Consider the following 21688-nt stretch of genomic DNA (forward strand, 5'->3'; position numbering starts at 1 on the left):
TCATGAGACTGCCGCCAGATTTCTTAACATCAGAGACCCCCAAAACAACCATCTCAACACACACACACATACGCACGCACACACACACAGGAGCTATGATGAGGTGTGGGAAAAATTCATCTAAACCTTCACCTCTAGTATGCGTGTGTGATATTTGGGGGTGTCACTGTCAATAAACAGGCCCCTCACTCCCACTGCGGTGGGAAAAGATGGCGCCAGAAAAGCTGGGAGGGGGTAAGTTGTTTTGAAACTCAATCACAGCCAGGATGGGTGGTGGAGCTCTTCTGGAGACGAACGGGGTGCCAAAATACATGTGTTGTTGTGTGTGTGTGCGTGTCTGTGTGCGTTAGTGTGAAGGGGTGGAGGTTGAAAGGACATGGCGTGAAACAGCTGTCTCTCACGCACACACACATGCACACACACAACTTTTCCCCCAAACATACCACAAGTGAATCAAGGCCTTGAGGGGCACATTAACTGTCAAAGTAACACAACGCTCACAAGCAGGATCACAACACTCCTGCAAGCATCACACACACCATGGCCAAAATTATTTGGTCATGTAAACACACACACACACAGAGGGGGAAACATCTCATTTACGAAAGACGCTGAATGTGAAATAATAACTCAGACTTACGTAAAAGCTCATCATGAATACAGTATGTGAAGCCAGTACTGCTTTTGACAGGGCCACCACAATATGGCTCAAGGTGGCTCGAGGGCCATCACCAATACAGGCTTTTTCTCCAATCCTGAATATCATCCATCCATCCATCCATCCATCCATCCATCCATTTTCAACACTGCTTATCCTATTCAGGGTCACGGGAGGTGCTTGAGCCTATTCCAGCGGACATCTGTCAAAAGGCAGACTACACCCTGAAGTGGTCACCAGCCAATCGCACAGCACATATAGAGATGAACAATCAAACATACCCACATCACCACTGAGCAGGAACGCTGCCCACACACAAGTCAGGCGTGTGTACCCCGACACTATCAGCGACTCAAATATCATCCTAAACAGTCATAATCATACATGAATTAAGTTATATTACAGGAATAAAGCCATAACTTTATTTTATGAGATTTAAGTCACAATGAGAATAAAGTCACACTAATATTTTAAAAAAGTCAGTTTTATGAAGAAATTCTTATTGGTGAATAAAATACTACATGAATTAAAAGAAATAAATGTATTTTTTGCAAATAGAATCCTTTTACCAAATGAAAGTCACAATAATATAAGTAGGGGTGCAATGATGAATAGATTACTTGACAATATCTATTATCAGTGACAATTGATGCTGGTTGACATCTTGCTCAACTAATGCCTTGATGAGGCGTCGCTACTTAACATGACAATGCGTACCACCACGCGCAGGTCCTGCACAACCACCTCACCATTGGGCTCAGTAGAGATGTAATACTGCAAAAACAAGCACAGCTGTCTCACACACACATGCAGCCACACATCTATGCACTGCGGTGATTACAGCTGCAGTCGCACAGATCCCGCATACTTAAAGACATCACACAATACACGGTTCGCCTCGCTATGCCAATGGAATTGCAATCTACATAATACATACACTCCTCCAGTGTTAGTCTGCATTAATGACTTAGGTGTGCCGCTTCAGGTCCAATTACGATCATTGCCAACCTGCAGGGTGAAGCGGGAATATCAAAGATTTAAATGTCGTTTATCCTGAATAAGATGAGAACTGGAATGATACTTAAAAAAAAAAAAATCCTAATGTGGATCAATACCGACATGTTGGAATTTTGTCATTAAGATTCATACATTATTCACTGGGAAATGGGGTACAATGCATTCGTGTGCAATTTTTTTTGGCGTGGATCTGCAACATTATCCAGAATCAGCGCAAACTTCTAATGGCTTCTTCTTTGGACCAACTTCACAAAATTTGGGGAAAGTCGATTAAGTTGTTTTCGTGTGTTCTGGCTAACAAATATCAAAGAAAACAACATTAGCAGAGTTAGCATCAATACCTATAATATCAAAGAAAACAACATTAGCAGAGTTAGCATCAATACCTGCTCTCTGGCAAAATTTGGATCACCACCAAAATACAATGACTTCTTTCTTGGACCATGCCCCAAACCTGTGCAAAGTTAAAAAAAAAAAAAAAAAAGATCTACTATATTGCTGTCAAACGTTACAATACTTGGTCAAAACACAAATAAAATGTGTTCTTCTTGGGCAGATGGGCACATGCCACATCCTTTTCGTTTTTGTCTAACAATCATAAACAAAATGAAAAACATTCTCTGTCTTCCACAATGTGGCAGCCGGCAGGTAACATTGCTGAATTTCGACACAGAGGCCGAGTTTGAAATCTTGTTCAGGGGTAACAGTAATATACAGTTGGCTCCCGACTCCCGAGGCAAGACCCTTTGTGTGCTACATGCTGATTCCCAGCCACCGCTGGTCCCGGACCCAGATAAAAATTTGTAGGTTGCGTGAGGAAGGGCATCCGGTGTAAAAACCGTGTCAACATATAATGCGAGTGACTCACTATGGTGACCCCAGACAGGAAAAGCTCAAAGTACTTCCTCATATCTTCTACAGCACTCACAATACCTGCTCCAAAAAAAAACTTTTCAAATAAGCTCCAAAATAAAGCCATGAATTCTATAGCAATATCTACCAACGATATCTACTTGACATCTACATTGAAAACATTGAAAAAAGTCAAAAGAAGCCGAATACAAATGCTTGCCCACAATTTTAAATCAGTTAAGAACTACAATCACATCTGTAAATCAGGTAATTCATTTATTTATTTATTATTGCATTTTATATGTAAATTTACTACCTCTTACGTGTTAAACATGGAGTGGTATGTTGTTAATTCATTCTTTGATTATTTTTTTACAATTATTTTAAACACTGTAAATTGCAATATTTATATTTTCTCATTGATGAGTTATTTAATAACTAATTAATTATAATTTCATCTTTTTTTAATTATTGGTGTATTATTTGGGTCAATAGTTTGACAAATTAGTTTGGTCAATTTGTTTGATCTAACATTCTAAAACTCTCACCACACATGAATGCATGAAGACACAGTCAGAAGGACACAAAAGGCACACTTTTTTCCCCGCAGAGTTTGATTGTTTTCAATTGTTTTTGGAATCAAACGTGTTGTTTCAATCCAAATGCTATCAAAATGCTATCATTTCCTATCAAAAAGCAATTGCCTTCCCAGACACTTTAACTTGTGAGTGTGTGTGTGTTGTGGTGCAGTGTGTGAGTCAGCGATGTTCCCCGCTGCCTCACATGTGCGCAAATTTGCACATGCACGCACACATGCACACATTCACACACACTGACACACACACTCACTCACACACACACACGCATGCACGCACACACACACACACACACACACACAGTGGACCTACATGAATATGACAAAAAAATATATTGTATGTGTGTGCAACTAACATGCAGACAGACGGCTGTGCCATCTGCTCAGAAGAGAGCAACTTTTGTTTCCCGCCATACTCTAGATTTCCATCACAGTGAAACGTTTTTGGATCGACTTGACTAATCTGTGGTGGCCTGTACATCGAAGCGGTTTTACAAAACTGCCCATTCAACACATACAAAGATCACTGATTCACATGTAGGTAACTGCTTGTGTTTAGCCTAGGTTAGTCAAAAAGTTCAGTAGGCTAACTGATTTAAACTAATTTATACTAGAACTATTACTAACCACTACCCTGCCCTGAGCCCGCTCTGCAGACTGCAGTCCGGCCCACGGAGACAACATCATTGTCAAATTTGGTGATGACACCACAGTGGTCGGGCTGATCTCGAATGGTGACGAGACAGCCTATAGGAAGGAGGTCCAGAAGCTCACGACCTGGTGCTCCGCAAACAACCTGGCTCTGAATACCACGAAGACAAAGGAGATCATTGTGGACTTCAGGAGGAAGAAAAGGCCACGAATGATCGTTACTTAAGCATGAGTACATGTGATGTCATTTTCAGTCGACAGCAAGAGGCAAAAAGTGTTTTTAAACGATGTTATTGGACATGAAATATGATTACCGTACTTTCCGCACTATAAGGCGCACCTAAAAACCTCCAATTTTCTCAAAAGCTGATAGTGCGCCTTATAATCCGGTGCGCCTTATATATGGATCAATATGGATTCGAGGATGAGGAGTAACTTATTAAAGTAAGCTTTGCGTGTTTATTTTGTGTGTTGTGTGATATTAACGTTTGAGCAACGTTGAGTTATTGATATATTGTTATTGTTTTCACTATTTCGAGTGTTACTATATTGTAATTGCATTAACGTTTGAGCAACGTTGAGTTATTTATTCTATGTGCCTTATAATCCGGTGCGCCTTATATATGGACAAAGTTTTAAAATGGGCCATTCATTGAAGGTGCGCCTTATAATCCGGTGCGCTTTATAGTGCGGAAACTACGGTAAACTAACAAAGCTGTTATAGACAAAATATTAACTTTTTACTGCTGAAAATCGCTAAGTAAGTTTAGAGTGCCTTTAAGTTTGCCAAATCACATATTTTCGCTTGGTAAAATTTTTAGTTTTTCTGATTTTGTCTCTGGTGGCTATTGTTAATGCTAATTTATGGTATTTCTAAGTAAAAAGGGAAGACACAATTCTTTACCTTTAGTACCTTTACACACACACTTCACAATTCCACTCTACACATATTTGTGTGTCTATAAATAAGAGGGAAAAGTATTTTTTTGTTCCTGTTTTTTTAATGGAAAGTTTTAAATAAGGACTTAGAGACCCTGTTAGCAAGCCATGTGATGACTTTCACAGACACTTTGTCGTAACTGTTGACAAATGTGAGATGACACCAACAAGGACACGAACACGTCGCAAACAATTCGCCACAAAGCGTTTTCCGTCAGCTCTTCTTGCTAAAACGCAGACAAGCGGCCAAATCGACTGATTACTCATCTTCCGACAGTTTTTAAATTGATTAGATGTTCGACTACACTCACACTTCTTTAGGCTTTGTCTGTGATTGTCTATGGAGTCTATACCTACATGGCTATGTGTTGTCTATGGTTGCTAACAGAGCTATTATTTATCTGGATTTGTCCAAATGGTTAACTAATGGTAATGGCAGAGGTGCATTTTTTCCTGAAAAGAATTTTGGTTATTTTTATTCTAGAGACCTGACTGTTTACAAAGTGGGTTTTTTTGTCTTCCACTTAGATGTTTGCATGTCACAAATGCTGAAGCACACAAGCTCACACAAAGAAGTACTAAATATAGACCTCCATTGTTTAACTCTACACAAGCCACATTCATTGCAAGTTCTCCTTCACATAAAAGTCCAGATAAATGTTATGCTTTGGGAAATCATGTGATCATCAACCATTTAATATTATCAGTGTTGTCATTATGTTTTCATTACAATTATTTTTGGACTAACAGTTGAAGAGCATCCAACCAAACAACACTTACCTTGATTGAGCAAAAGCACTTATGAAGCTCAATAACAAAGTTAATAATGTATTTGATACAATAACAGGAGTCTGGAAAGTACATAATTATCTTGGCAGTAAATAACATTCTTTATGTTTGCCCGGGGATGCACTCCGGAATTATCTTTAAAATTCAGCCCCCAACGCCACTTTGAAATTTGGTGGGCAAAACAAGACACGATATCTGAAACTCTGAGAGTGGGTGTGTTCGGAGAGGCATTCCCATTGATTTCCAAATGTACCCTCTTGCACTTGAACTGTTTCCATCTGCACTGCCTGACACTCTTTGTGTTGCCAGTTGCTGCACCCAGAGCACACTCCGGCAATCCGATTTTGTGAAACACAGACTAACTGAATGGTACATTTAAACAGCGCTGTGATTTTCAGAATGGTCGAAGAGGAGTAGAGCCCCCTCTGAGAACATTCCCAAGGGCACCCCAAGTCTGCCATTTTGGTTTGATGCAGCCGTTCTTCCCCAAAAGCGTGTTTCACTTGGCAACACAAAACTTGGCAGGTATCTCTATCATGAGAAGCTCTCGATGACCAAATTCAATTTAGCTTTTATTTTGGTATGCTTTTATTATTAAATCCAACAATAGATGACTTAAATCAACACAATGACTCATTGCCACAACCAAATAGCTAGTATCTTACTGCTATTAATTACTGAACTGCTGCCCATGACTATAAATACAGGCTTAAGTGCAGTTCCTACCGAGATGTCTTGTTGGCGTTTTTCATACGAGAGTCAAGGGAGGAAGCATGCATGATGCACGCTGTATTTATAGCTGCAGTGTTTCCACGACACTCATCCTCACAGCGGGCCGCAGACACTGCATTCCCACCTCCCGAGGGCACTAACAGAAAGTAGCAAAGAAAGGAAGACGCCATCTTTGAGATGGAACACCAGAGACAGGAATGAGTTGAGCTGTATCGATGCGTTCGAGACTGCCGGGAAGTCAGAAACATTCCGCTCAATGTGAGAGATAGATACCATGAATATTAATTGTTTAAACCAAAAGAACTATACCAAAAACTATGATCCCAAAACACTTATATAATTTCAAATTAATTTTACATTAAACTTAGGTGGGTTTTTTTTCAAAATTCATAACCCAAGAATTATTTCTCTCTGTCTCTTTCTCTCTCTCTCTGTCATTCACTCGGCCCTTTCTCTCTCTGTTTTTAATTTCATATCACATGGAACCCCCAACCCAAAGCACACAAGGTTGGGGGCCGCCTTGGGCATGATGCCTGTGGCAGGTCATTTGAGGATGCTGTTTTTTTTCCACCACAAGACAATCCACAGATCTGAATAAGAGATCGTTGAGAAAGTGTCACTGTGTGTGTGCGTGTGTGTGTGTGTGTGTGTGCGCGCACGCATAGTTGATTGTGCTATCCTTAGTCTCCACGGAGATGCAACAGAAGCAGCCAACATGGTGGGTGTGTGTGTTTGTGCACTCAAGTGCGGGCATGTGTGTGTCTTGAAAGCAGCTCTTTATTTTGATTTTGCGTCATCCCCTGTGTGTGTCTTGAAAGCAGCTCTTTATTTTGATTTTGCGTCATCCCCTCTTTCCCCCTTTGTGTCAAGTATGCCAGTCGTCATAAAGGTGTAGTTCACTCATGTTTGGAGGAGCTTAAGATACTACCTGGATTTGTTGACAGAAGACTGACAATCCCTTCTACGTTACAATAGACATAACTTTAAAAGAAAATTAATGTTTTATGGTGAGTCATTAAATGTTGTAGTTTGGAGGAAATGGCTGAACGAACATAATATGGACATTTCAAATCCCATCAACTTCCTTCCTCTTTTCAGGCATGGCTTCTCAAGACTTTATTATGAGTTTTTTCATGTCTACCAAACTTCTTATTGCCCAGTGAAACTGGTTTGGGGTCTGCTTTTTTTTTTTTTTTTTAATCTAGTTGGGTGCAACTGAACCAACTGACCCTAAAATGCCAACTTAAAAAGAAAATGGCAAACTTTCTTTGTCTTAATTTCCAGGCATAAACTCTTGGAAGACGTTGATATTTCATGTTGTTACGTAAAACCTAAAAAATGTCAACATCCCATGTCTTTCTGCACATGTCTTCGAGATTTTTGGGGTGTGTTTGGGGACTACTGTCTACTCATATCAAACATGACTAATAAAATAATACCAAGAAAAGCTTACACAATATTGCATCGCCCACCTTTATTTCCCTGTTATGTTAGCCAGTGCTGTAATGGCTTTGCAACTCATATGGAACAATTTTTTGCGTACTTGTATTGTTCGAGCACCTTTGATCCAGTTTCACCATACCAGCACTTTGTCCTCTGGGAAAACACACACACACATGCACGCGCGCGCACACACACACACACACACACACACACGCACACGCACTCGAGCACACGTACACACACACGTTTTGATTTTAGCCAACAAGTGCAACAGGCTAACATAGCGGTGAAAGGCTAACATTAGTTTAACCCAGGTGACAAACCCACATTCCGAAGCATGAGTTTATTAAGTTTATTAACCTTGAACCATCAGTTGCTAAAACGTTATTAACATGTACAGTTTGGGAGTGATCGGAGTGTTGAAGTTTGTGAGCTCGCTAGCCAGTAACAGTAGTGCCGTTCTTAACTGATTTTCAAAGCCTTACGAAATAATTTAGCATGCCTAACCTAGCACCATGTGTGACTCCTACTGGATTTAAAAATAATTGCACCCGTGCCTGAGACAGAAAGTCATAACTTAAGGCAAGGTGACGAGCCAAAAATAACCGACATTAGCTGCTTCTCACAAGGTCAGATTAAAGATAAAATTGTAGTCGCCTCAAATACCGCATGCCTGCTATGTCATCTATTTTTTCTGGTGAGCTAAAATAGAATGGACTTTAGCAATTAGCACAAACACTTAACACATGTATACACATACACGTAGACACAAAGCTATTCATATGTACAAAAGTGTGAGCACATGCAGCCCTGCCGATCCATCACTGTCACACTCTCACAGAAGATCTTAACATTGCAGCGCACAGGAAAAGGTTAGACAAGTCATTCAGCCCCAATAATGCCATGTGATGCCTAAAGAATGCTCTTAAGTTACCTTCAAGAAAAGGAACCTCAAAAATTGAAACATGAAATTCAGGAGGCATTTCATAGACCCTCAAAAAAAGTTTCAAGAAGCAATGTATAGGTCATCCGTTTTGGATCCAAGCTGACATTTTGGGGTCCAATGGTCACGAAATCATTATTTATAAACTGCATTTTATATATCCCTGGGCTTAATATCAGTGTGATATTAATATTTTATTTGATGTTTGATGACATGAAACCTTTGTGATTGATGAATATGCAAAAAACAGAAATCTCAGAGGACAAATACTTTTTCACATTTTGGTTTCAAGGAGACAAATAAATCCTGGGTAAATTACTGACTTCCTTTAAAAACAAAATGATCCGAGAAATTATGTCTGATGATTATCAACGTAGAATAGAAAAACGAAAAATGCAAAACTGTCAAGGATGCAAGATTAATCACTCACCACAACTCTAATAACACAGCTTCACAAGGTCAGGTTTAACAACAACTAAATATAGGCTTGTGTGTGTGTCTTTGTATGTATAATATGTATGGATATCGGTCACATACATGCAAGCTAATGTTAAACCTGACCTGTGCTTAACATGTTAAGCCGCAGGTCACATTGGTTGCGTGTTCCCGTTTCACAGCTTCTAACACAAAAAGAAATGCGCCCAACAACAAAAACAGTTCATCATCAAACATCAACCTAACCAATGGATTATTAACACACCCAATCTTTCACACACACACACACACACACACATACATACGTACACAAAATGTATATAGAGACCCGCAGAAACCAACCAATCAGTCCACACGAGTTTAACACCTCCTGCAAGTACCCCTCTGTGCCACATTTCAGCAGCCTGTCACATGCAAGGACAACACACAACACACACACACACAAACACACGCACACACAGAAGCACACTTACATACATAGGTACATATATGGAGGTGGGAGTTAATGCATCATTAAACACACACAAATACATACAGGAATAAGGCCAGAGTAATCAACTCTCCGTCCTTGAGGCGTGAGGGATGCCGGGCTTTCACGCGCGCACACAGACACACACACACAGACAAGTGCACACGCATACACACATTTACTCACATGACATTGGTGACATTATTACAGAAGTGCGTGTGTGTGTCCCCATTAAAATTCTCCTCAACTTCCTGACATTTCTCACAGATATGAGCAACAATGCCAAACATTTGTGTCTTTTTTGACCCGAGCCTCCTTCATCCTGCTGTTGATACAGTCTGAGTCTTTTACATATAGCGCAAAACTCCTAAAGTGGAACATAGGCCCCAAGTAGGTAATTACGCCCCCAAAGTGGACAAAACAAGTCACGTTTTTGAAAACTTTTGAAAAACAGTGGTTGAATTTTAGAAAATAGGCCGAAAGTTGTCAAATTTTGGAAATTAAACTACATACCTAAGGAAAATACAACTTCATGATTTTAGGCAATTTGTTCCTAAATGTGGTCAAATTTTAGGAAATTGCTTGTCCGCCTCTTAGTGCAGAGGTTGTGGATTCAATTCTGGCTCCAGCCTTCCTGTGTGCAATTTGCATGTTCTACCCGTGCATGCGTGGGTGTTCTCCAGGTACTCCAGCTTCTTCCAAAAACATGCATGGTAGGCCGATTGAGCACTCCAAATTGCCCGTAGGTGTGATTTTGAGTGTGAATGGTTGTTTTGTCTATGTGCGCCCTGTGATTGGCTGGCGACCAGTTCAAGGTGTCCTCGCCTACCGCCTACAGACTGCTGGGATAGGCTCCAGCATGCCCACGACCCTTGTCAGGATAAGCGGTGCAGAAGAGGAATGAATGAATGAATGCCTTGAAAAATGCCTTGAAAGTGGTCAAATGTTGGGAAATGTGCTGGAGGGAAAAAACCACACACATACACAAAGTGATCAAAGTAAAAGACTTTGAGCTTCGAAAATCAAAGAAAAAATCTAATTCTAATCTAAAAGTATAATCTCAATCACAATGTTTAACTGTTTCATTGAAGCTGATTCATGGTCAATGTATACATTTCTTGCAATCCTTCAGACGAAGTCTGAGAAAAAAAAAAATTGATCAGCACCTCAATCGAGTTTCCCTAAGCGTCATGAAATTTGGTTGACGTGTCCATCATGACTAGACACACAAAAAAAGATTCAAGACTATATCCGAAAAGACACGAGTATTTTATGCACAATTAGGCCATGACATAGGAACTAGAAGAAAATGTCAGCCTCCAAAGCCAGCACACTCAGAATAGAAATATAGGGTAGAGGTGTCCGTCATCGAGCACAAAGTCTTGAGGAGCCATTTGGCAGACATGTCTAAAATGACAAGACACAAAAAAAGTCTCAAAAGAATCATGAGTGAAAAGATACAGGAAGTCTCATTGGGGTCGACTTTGCCGTGGTTTTAGCAACATTAGCAACAAGAAAATACTAAGCAAGTTACACCAAATGTCAGCCATTTTGGGTTGAAGTGCCCATTTTATGATGACAATCACAGAAGAACCACAAGTTAAACTATGTAACTACAGTTTGTGTGTGATTTACTTAAATTTAACATTTACGGTACAATGACTAAGCTGTCGCTGCACTTAAAAATTATGATTTCAAATAGCGCCTCTACTGACAAAAAAGAACAGATGATTTCTATTTCCATTGCTCGAGTGCAATCAAAACTTCATTAGCCCTTACTTTGGGGTAAGTAGCAGTCATAAAAACTTCTGTGAGAGCATTTTTAAAAGCCTCTCTAACAGCATCTGACATCATCATAAGTGAGAGGGACAGAGCCAATCATTAAAAAAAAAAAAAAAAGATGTCTGTGTCCAAGGTGGACTCTCAGTTAGCCGACTAGGCTGCTTAGCCTGACGCCAGAAGATAACGATGGGTAAGTGGCTTAACGCAGAACGCTCGGAATTAGCCCAGTGCGACCAGTTCAGTTTTATTTTCGTGCTAGTCCGAGTTCCACAACGACACCTGACAACACACCTGAGAAAATCCATTAGCTGCTTTTTCCACAACGAGAACAATATTATGCCCGTTCCGGTTTAAGTTTTTAATTAACGTTTGAACACTTTGTTTGGAGCTGCAACAATTAATACATTAATTGAGAACTAATTTATGATTAAATAATTCAATAATTATTTTTGAGAATTGATGCATGGTTTGGATACCTTTTTTTATTTTCATTAATTTAATTGTCCATATGCTCTGAATTTCAACTTTTCAATAGTGGTAAATGTATTTCATTTCTGTAGTCTTACATGAAAGTGGAAATTTATGTTGAGTAGAACATCTGACAGTACTTTGGAAAATAATCAACATTTCCGTCCATTTTCTAACATCTTATGCACCAAACCAATAACTTAATCATTGTTGACTCATGTTTGTGCATTTCCTGCACTGCAAATATGAAATAATGTCATGTTGTTTTAGTAAAGGCATGGAAATTAAATTGTGTTTTTTTTAATTCAATTCAATGAAGGTTGCCAAAATAATTGACAGATTAACAATTTTGTAAAGTAATTGTTAGTTGCAGCGCTACTTTGTTTCTGGTTGAAATTTAACCAAGTGTTAGAAACAATGCATTAAAAAGTATTGGACCTGTCCTAAAGTATGTAAACAAATAACGTATTTTGGCATGTAATTCTCCACTCGGAGACTGAAACTTCTATTTAGTTCCTTACGCTCTTTATTCAATTGTTTCTTCTAGTCGAAAGTGGTCAAATTTGGGAAAATAAACGCGCTTAAGTGATCACATTTGTAAAAATACTCTCCAAAGTGGTCTAAAGTGGCTAAAAATGTAAGATTTTGAAAATTTGGAAAATATTGGCCAAATTTTGGGGATTCAACCCTAAAAAGGATGTGAATTTTAGAAAATGTGACTTGAAAGTAGTCAAATTCGGGAAACTATGCATCACAGATATACAATATTGTACATACTGGAAGTGATCATGAATTTGGAAATGTAACCCTAAAGTGGTTACATTTCATAAAACATGCCAATGAGGGATAACATTTTGTAAAACTGGATAAAATGTTGTCTAACTTTCTTTCAAGGTGGTCAAATTCAGGAAAAAGAAGCAAGATTTATCTTTGCATCCTGTTAGAATTGGCATGCAAGCATATTACTAGTCATGCTAGTCATGCTTTTGTCTGTCAGACAAAAAGGTGCAGCAGACTTCAGCCACTATTGCGCAATCCACAAAACAGGTATGCTGAGGTGTGGTAATATGAAAAGAAATAAGCAGGTTGTAAAAAAAATAAAAAGGACGTGAGGAGCCATAAACATCAACAGAAAGAGTGATGAATTATCATAAAATTCAGAAAGGTTGGAAGATTATTTGAAATTAATATCACACGCACACACACAAACACGCACAATGAAAGATCTTCTAAGTGTGTGTGTGTGTGTGTGTGCGTGTGTGTGTTTGTGTGTCTGTGTCTGTGTAAGTGTATCTGTGTGTGTTACGCAGCAGAATCCAGTGCACGTGATACACAGACTCATGTAACTGCAGTGAGCAGCTCCATATTAGGCATCAACACATACGCACACAAGTGCAGAGAGACATTGAACTACAACCTTCGACCTTCCCCAAGTTTATCTGCACGAATTGCTGGATCTCTGCAGCGTCTACAAAAAGATCCATGAGTGTGTGTGTGTGCATTCGTCAAGCAGTCTTTGAACTAACTACCGCACCATTCTGAAAAATATCTGCTTTTCACCCATACACGTATTGTGTTCAGGCAGCCATCTTTGAAAATGTCATGTTAGTGAACATACACTAAATGTTCACCGTGTTAAAATATGCGTCCTGTTACTTCTTCTTCGTGTGTGTTTTACAGTTTTGCATTTGTGCGCTCTTCAATATTTTCCCCAATAGGAAATCCAGAAAATTAAGATTTTAAACTACCAAGTGATGATGGAATGGTGAAGTTGAGTGTTGGAAAGAAGAAGCCAAACCCTCGGCAGAAATTTAGCACACTTAGAATTTGGCTTTTGTTGCGCCTCTAACAAAAACATACGGTAATAAAAAAAATCTCTGCATAACTTGTACACAGTACACGACAAATGTGAGCATAAAACACCGTACATCAAGTACAGTCGACCCCACTATTCTGAACAGAGAGTTCATGTTTTGATTTAAAATTTAATTAAAAAACACGAGCGTCTTGACCGGAATTAATTGATCGTCAATAAAAAAAAGTATTTTTTTTTTTTTGTGCGGCCCGGTACCAAATGACCCACGGACCGGAGTGCATGGTTAAATAGTAGAATAAAGTACAACCACACTAACTGTCTTGCTCGCGTTTTGTTATTTTTTTGTTTTTTTTTGTTTACCATAAATCTTTGGATGTACGTATGCGCCCTATAATGTCCTATGTGTGGATTAAATACAGAATCGCCCCCTCAATTGAGTCTGTGCCTTTTAACCCAAAGCGCATTTTGGTGCAGAAAAAGCGGTAGTTTCAATCCTGGCAATGTATGCCATGTTATGATGCAGTAAGTTTGTTTCACGTTTTACCACCAACCTGCATTCTACATTTATTACTTTTTTTTATCATTTGATAAGTCTAATTTTAAAATGCTTTCAATTGTACTTAATTTATATGTAATTTAATGTAACTGAATTATATTTTAATTTCATGTAATTGAATTGTATTTTATGGCATTTAATTTTGTAAAAAACTCGGACATTTTTGACATTGTAATTATTTTTTATATGTTTAAATTAATTTATATATTTCAATTGTTTTGTTATCTAATTTATTTTTTATTTTTATTATTACATTTTATTTACTACATATAATTTATTTTAACAGAAAAAATAAAAGGGTGATGCTTTTTTATTCATCAAATTCTATGTAATTTCTAAAATAAATAAATATTTATATTCAATGTCTCTGTTTTTTAATAATATTTTTGAAAACGTATAGTTTTGAACATGTTAAATGAATGCCATTAACTATATTTAAATTTTTATTTTATTTTAATAGTATTCAGTATTTAATTTGATTTTGTTAAAAAAATAAAATTATAAAATTTAATTAGGATTGATGCTAAATGAACTTTCATTGTATTTGACTAAGGGTCAAAAACATGTATTTACACCTTAAATTGCACAAGTCGTAAAATAAATAGTAAATATTGTATGTATTTTGTAGGCTTTTCGGTTTCATAACTAACTCTTTCAGGCAAAGGATAGCCTTGGGGCTGAATGTGTCGCGATCAAAGTGCTAATCGGGCGAGTTGAATCATGACAACTGCAATCCAAATAACTGTTCTCAAAGGCTCACATAAAGGCTACATGAACCAGAGCACTCTTTATCCTGCACTGCAGTGGATGACGACGATGAGGATGAGGATGAGGATGAGGAAGCTGTGCGGGACTCTTCTTCACCCTAAAAGGTCCATCAAGAGGACCACCACCTTTTACTAATTAGCCTCGTTTCAGTCACGGGAAACGGAGAGGCCATAAATGGAACATTTTTCAAGCCCGAACGTCTCCCGCTTTTGCTTTTTTTTCCCTGAGGTTTAGCTTAGCACGACAATACCATGAGTCCCTTGAATGAAAACTCCAGACTTTTACCTTGAAAGGCAGTCAGAGCTACACACACAGGATAGCAAAGACACAAAATATTGATCAAGTCATGTGTCATATTGTTTTCACCTAAGGTACATTCCAGATTTAACCGCAGTTGGTAAAAAGGTTGCATTAATATTCTATAATTCCCCATAGAATAGTATTATGAGTTATTCTGAAATTAATATTAGGTATCAATAATAAAATATAATATCAGTAATCATGTCTTGAATCAATGTGCAACTCTAACCACTAATTGTAATATCATTTTTATCACCAGCTATCTGGTGGATTTAAGATTTGTTGATGTTGGCTATTTTGCGCTAAAAACGTCCTGCGCATCTTTCTCTCTCCTGCCTGTCTGTCTACTTTCTCTTTTTCAGTGAGCCATGTGCCACCACAAAAAAAAATAAAAATAAAAGTCACCTGCAGGACAGTCGATAAGCTATCAGAGCGAGAAGGCCGGTCGGATACTTCACGTACTGCCCCTTTCAGCATTGACTGACCGACCGACCGATCTGTCCAAAACACGTCACTGTGCGTGTATGTTTGTCTTTCATTCTCCGATGCTACGTAAGGCCAAGGTGAATTATACAAAAAGAGTGAATAGTGGACGAGGGGAAAGATACACACAAGTAAAGCATAAAGGGGTGATGAGAGCAAGTCGGGACAAGCAGGAAAGCATTAAATAACAAAATAAATGTGAGTGTGTGTGACTTTAGCACACTCTGCTAATACAACAGGTCGAATAACGCTAACAATCAAACACCAGACGGGGTCACTTAGTAACTAATACATGTTAATTATTGCACATGGACAGTAGAACCTTAGCCTCGAGAAAGGCCTCGCGGGAGATTTTAAAAAGATTCTCAAAGTCAAGCTCAAATTCAAGTTCAGAGGAGCCTCCGAAACAAAAAATAACAAAAATCTGCTCTTATTCAAAAACATTAGGAAATATACGCTGCTAAAGTTGAACAAAATGTCGGCACCTGACTGATGTGAGCATATCTTGTGGGAAATCAGTTTCAAAAGATTTTTCTTTGGCTATGTTTGCAACTGTTATTTAAAACATGCATTTCATTATCAAAATTTTCATTAAAATATGTCTTCAAGGGAAGTAGTGCGGTGCGGGATTGCCCTTGCACCACTGCCAAAATGTCAAGTTCGGAGGAACGTTCTCAATTGAGGCAAAATTCGGAATTATATGAAACTCAATGGAAAAAAATACTAATGATGACCAACAAAGACCCAAACATACCATATGTTTTATTAGCATCCAGCCGTAGGACACACACACAGACACACACGGAACACCACGCATACACGCACACACTCACTTGTCAAGAATTTGGCTTGTTACCCATACTGTATTGCATCAGTGCGGCCGGCGGCATTCCTGCTGTCAGACGCACCGCCGCCTTGGCGGAGGGAAAGGGACGCACCATGTGGGTGTGTCACTACCACTACAACTAGTATTATAAGTGCTACAACAGCATTACATGGACAAAAAGTATTTGCAGGTGAAGCTACTGAAATATTTTTGTCCAGATCAATTCACATTGGTAGTCAATTACAAAAAATGGCCACACCCACAAAGTTCAATAATATTCGTTTATGTCCAATTTTACTATGACAAAAATCAAACAAATCAAGCTACTTTGAAAAAGTACACACCACAGTAACACACGATCTTGAAAATGCAAATTTTCAAACGAACAGTCAAGATATATCAAGATTTTCAATGGTTATAGCCAAGGAAGTTTTGACTTGATTCTGACTCGAGTCGGGTCATGTGACTCGTGTCCACCATGTCGGGTTAGTCTGTAAGTGGAGTCAAGCAAATAATTCAACACACCTCCATTTCATGCACAATACATGTGAGTGTGAGGGTGTGTGTGTGTGTGCGCGCGCGTGTGTGTGAGCATGCATACATGTGTGTTAGTAGGTGTGCACGTCCAAACGTCACACAGCAGCAAGCAGAGAGGGTTGAGATGCCGCTGCAGCACAGTGGTCACGCAAGCTCGAGCGGGCTTTTGGGAAGTAGGTCAATGAGCGAGCGAGGCAGAGAAAAGCTCAAAGACAGAGAGAGAGAGAAGAAGAAGAGAACAGAGAGTGACGGTTTAGATGTGTAGCAGGCCAGCAAATGAGCTTCCAATCATTGCAAAAAATAACTCTTTTGAAAGAGTGCTTTATTCAGACACTCCAGCAAGATATCAAAAGTCGCCTTCATGCTCTCTCCGCACACAATGACAAAAATGTATTTATCTACAGGGCGTTTAAAATGGAAGCAATCGGAAAAGTTTCGAGGATGAGTTTGACTTTGTGCAAATAGGGAAAGTGACCCTAAAGCGGATGCTTGAAACCAAACCTGACAGACTGACAGAAGTACTTTTCGAACGGCGGTTCTTGAGGCTTTTTGTGGGTTTACTCATGATAGACACGCCAACTAATTTTCAACTTGCAGAGGTAAATTGGTTACCGCAAATTTGTTTGTGAAAATGGCATCTTTAAACCCAACCAGCAGACTTCGTGTGGCTTTTCATGCATGGCTTCTTGAACTTTTTTGTGGGTCAATGATAGACAGCCAGTTAAATTTTAAGTTACTAAGACAAACTAGCCACCACAAATTTTCTTTTGAAGTACTCCTGGCCAAAAATGCCATGTGGAACCAAAATGGCAGACTTCCACTTTTTGACCATTGCTTCTTAACATAAGACACAAAATAGTGATTTATTTGTACTTATCATGTTCTCACATATATTGCGCACACGCGCTATAAACTTTCTATCATTATGCATTGCCAATCCACCGCTCCCTGGCACGTTTATCCTCATGAATACACACTTTAATGTCATCACGCATTATTCTCAGGGGGCAATAAATCAGTGTTATTACGTTTGGGCACCATTAAGGGTCGTCACGACGACAACGTGTAAGGGTGCATGTGTGTGTGTGTGTGTGTGTGGGGGGGGGGGGGGGGGGGGGTGTTACACTGATGGGTGAGCACACACACGCATCTCATCACATCTGAGCCAATCAGCTGTCGCTGACGGATATTGACTTGATGACTAAGACGAATTAGAATCTTAGTCTCAAGAACCCCTGCCCAAAAAGACCCAGTCGGTCTGCCATTTTCCATTAGCTACACAAAATTTGGGAGGCAAGTCTGTCATGAGTAGACCCACAAAAAAGTCTCAAGGAGCTTAGCTTAGGAAGTCAGATATTTCGTCTGGAAGTGGCTATTTTGGCTACCTGCGGCAATATATTTCTAATGAAACCATAACAATGATTAGTCTCTTTAGATATAGCTAACTTTAGATAATAAAATATCTCACTAATATAATTCCATCACCTCTCCTCTACTGCTGAGTGTGGTCTGTGGCGTGTCCCACAGTGCTGCAGCCCAGTGACCTTTGGCCCGCTTTCCGAAAGCAGGCCGGCCGAAGCTTAGCCGGTGCACTGCTGCCATTTGTTAGCCGTCGTGGCTAATTGCAACGCCGGCCGCACTGAACTGATGTATGTTGCACTGAAAAGAACAGTGGAGGAGGGAGGGTGGAGAGGCGTGTGTGTGATTAGGGTTGGTCAGAGTGCACGGTGTCATGTACTTAGAGCAGGATGCAAAAAAAAAAACGTGACTGGAGCTCTCTAGTAGTGTCAAGAATATTTCAAGATCTTCCAAACACTGCTTTGTGTGGATGCAGTATCAGCCAAGGGCGATGAAGGGAAGCATCAGAGAGGCCTGCTGTGAGCCTCCATGTTAGCTGTCCTATTTTTTGGGAAGATGATTTATCACCGCGACCTCCACCAGGGAAATGTCTTTTTTTAACACATATAGAACGCAGGCTTCCAAAGGAGGTGAGAATCTGAGAGAGACTGACAGACCACACGTATATTTAAAACAACTTAATGGCTGCAACATCGCATGGATATCCAAGAGCGTGCCTCTGGATTGATGGTGGTGCTGGTCCCAAGGGGGACTAGCAATTCTAAGACCAATATCAATGATTGTGATCATTTTGAGCATGCGCTCACAAGCACACATACATGCACACACATGCTTGTAAATATTATATAAAAAACAAACCAGTTCATGCACTACAGCATTTAAATAAATCACAGACATTTTGAATAAAATCTGGATTTTTTTAAAATGCCTTAAGTGGTAAAGTCAAACAAAATGTGATCCGGATCTGATCAGGATTTATGCAGCAGTGTAAAATGAACATGAAAAATGTTACTTAACACATTTCGGGCACATAAGCTTATAAATACGACGGCAGCCGTCATTGGTTCCATTTTTATTACGCGTGTTTTATTGCTGATGACGTTCCTACTTGTCATCTGTGCTTAAAGTGTCCCCTTATTGCTACTGCTCCTAATAATTGGATTCTCCCTGTAGCTGTATTACAGCTTAAAATCTCCCTGGTGTCTCCCACTTAAGGCAGACCACTCACTTCATTGCTCGTGTTCATTTTCACTGCAATAACAATAAAAGAAGAAAAAAGACATGTGACTGCCGCAGGCATAAACACACACTCTCTCTCTCTCTCTCTCTCTCTCTCTCTCTCTCTCTCTCTCTCTCTCTCTCTCTCTCTCATGATGCCAGCAACATTTACTAACATACACAAGCAAACAGACATGATACAATAGACAGACACATGCTGACATACTCACGCACGCACGCACACACACACACACACACACACACACACACACACACACACACACACGCACACACGCACACGGTAATACATAAATTCTAAATCACTAACAGAAGCACACACGTACACGCACATGCACAAGTTCAACGTATATGCACCAGTTTATTGGTTCCACTGCCGATAATCCACAAGCAGGATTATTGTGATTAAGAGTTTGGGATCTACGAGGTTAGGGGGATTAAAGGGGGCGTGGGTGGGTTATGTCACTCTGTCAAGTTGGCAACCTGCTGCTAAGGCGCATGCAGGAAGCAAGGAAGACTCAGGTAGCATTTAGTCACTAAACATTTAGAGCAGTACAGTCTGTCTTCATAGTGAAGGCATATGCATGGTCAGGTCATCCTGTTGATTTGGGCTCCATGGCGCTTTATCTAGAGCCAACAGTCTCAAACTTGGGCCTTAAACTGGACAATGATGGGCAAATTGGTGATTGTGTTATCTGTTTTCAAATCTTGAAATGGTCTGGCCCCACCTTACCTCTCTATGCTCCTTCACCCATACGCAAAAGGTCAGCCGACCAGACATTATTAGAGGGACCGAGGACTAAGCAAAGGCTCAGATGGGATTGAGCCTTTTCCATTGCCGGTCCTACTCTTTGGAATGACCTCCCGCTAAATGTTTTGACTTAAAACAAAAACTGAATTGTTTCTTACAGCATATTAACTTGTTTAATGTGATAAAGTGAAATTGATTGATGATAGAACTACTATTTGTTTACAATGTTACGCCATTAGGTGCACTAAATACTGACAATTTGTGTTGTTGACTAACTGTAACTACATGCCTATGAAATGCTATCACACTAAACTAATAGATCTACCAATGCCAAACGTTTGTTTTGGTTAGCCAAACAACTCTTAGGGAAGGTTGTTTGCAGGGCCGGTTGGTAATTTCTATATACAATGAGCATAGAGTTGCTGTCTTACTAAAACTGAACGTCTAAACCCACATTTTTAGCTAATAGTTAAAACAAGGGGCCATAAAATTTATGGATAACTAAACTGAAAGCGCAAACAGCTTTTGGCGGTCGAAGTCTTGTTGAAGATTTGGACTCATAATATAACGGATTCTTTATCAGAGTGTGTGTGTGTGTGTGGCAGTGTGTGTGCGTGTGTGTGTGTGTGTGTGTGTGTGTGTGTGTGGGAGTGTGCGTGTGTGTGTGTGTGTGCGTGCATGCGTGTGTGTGTGTGTGCACATTTCAAGGGCACAGGTGTAAAATAGAGAAAAGGTGAAAGGAAATTTCCATTGCCCATTGGACGCACACACACAGGTGCCAGCATGTTTGTCGCTGTGGCAACCAGGTGCCATGAGCAGGTACAGACTGGTGTGTGCAGTGTCAGCATGCACTTATTTATGATATACACACACACACAAGGAGGCTGAGTCGTCATGCAATACTTCACCTGACGAGCATTTGTTGTCATTTTCAGTAGTTTCCTCATTAAATAAAACTATTAGAAACTACACTAATATGTTCGTGTGTGTGATAGAAATTCCTACCAAGTTTCACACTCAAGAACAAATCTGGAAACAGCCAAAATCACCCTAAAATGACCACTTCAAAACAAAATGGCGTACCTACTGGCTAGTTATTCCCATGATGTACGTATGTTGCTGTAAGTTTGTTTCAATCACTACGAAAATTGAGCCTGAAATTCGCCGCTTCAAACTGAAACCCCGTCTGTCTTTTCAGGCATGGCTTCTTGACTTTGGTGTGATTCTACTCATGACAGACAGGTTTTACCAAACTTCGAGCACAACTTCCTTATCATGAAATG

At 39.6% G+C, this 21688-nt stretch overlaps 1 protein-coding gene and 1 long non-coding RNA gene across 2 annotated transcripts in view; both read right to left on the reverse strand.

The window, feature by feature from the left end:
* ppargc1b (peroxisome proliferator-activated receptor gamma, coactivator 1 beta) overlaps positions 1 to 21688 on the reverse strand; it is a 61915-nt gene that overhangs the window by 29053 nt on the left and 11174 nt on the right. The gene's annotated exons all lie outside the window — the stretch shown is intronic.
* On the reverse strand, positions 787 to 18176 carry LOC148404261 (uncharacterized). The gene is made up of 3 exons (XR_015861306.1): positions 15619 to 18176; positions 2062 to 2129; positions 787 to 1969 (listed from the first exon to the last, which is right to left on the reverse strand). It is a non-coding gene; the product is annotated as an uncharacterized LOC148404261 (long non-coding RNA).

The sequence above is a fragment of the Syngnathus floridae genome, chromosome 1, assembly GCF_059516105.1.
Source record: "Syngnathus floridae isolate MCC-2025c chromosome 1, RoL_Sflo_1.0, whole genome shotgun sequence".
NCBI lineage: Eukaryota > Metazoa > Chordata > Actinopteri > Syngnathiformes > Syngnathidae > Syngnathus > Syngnathus floridae.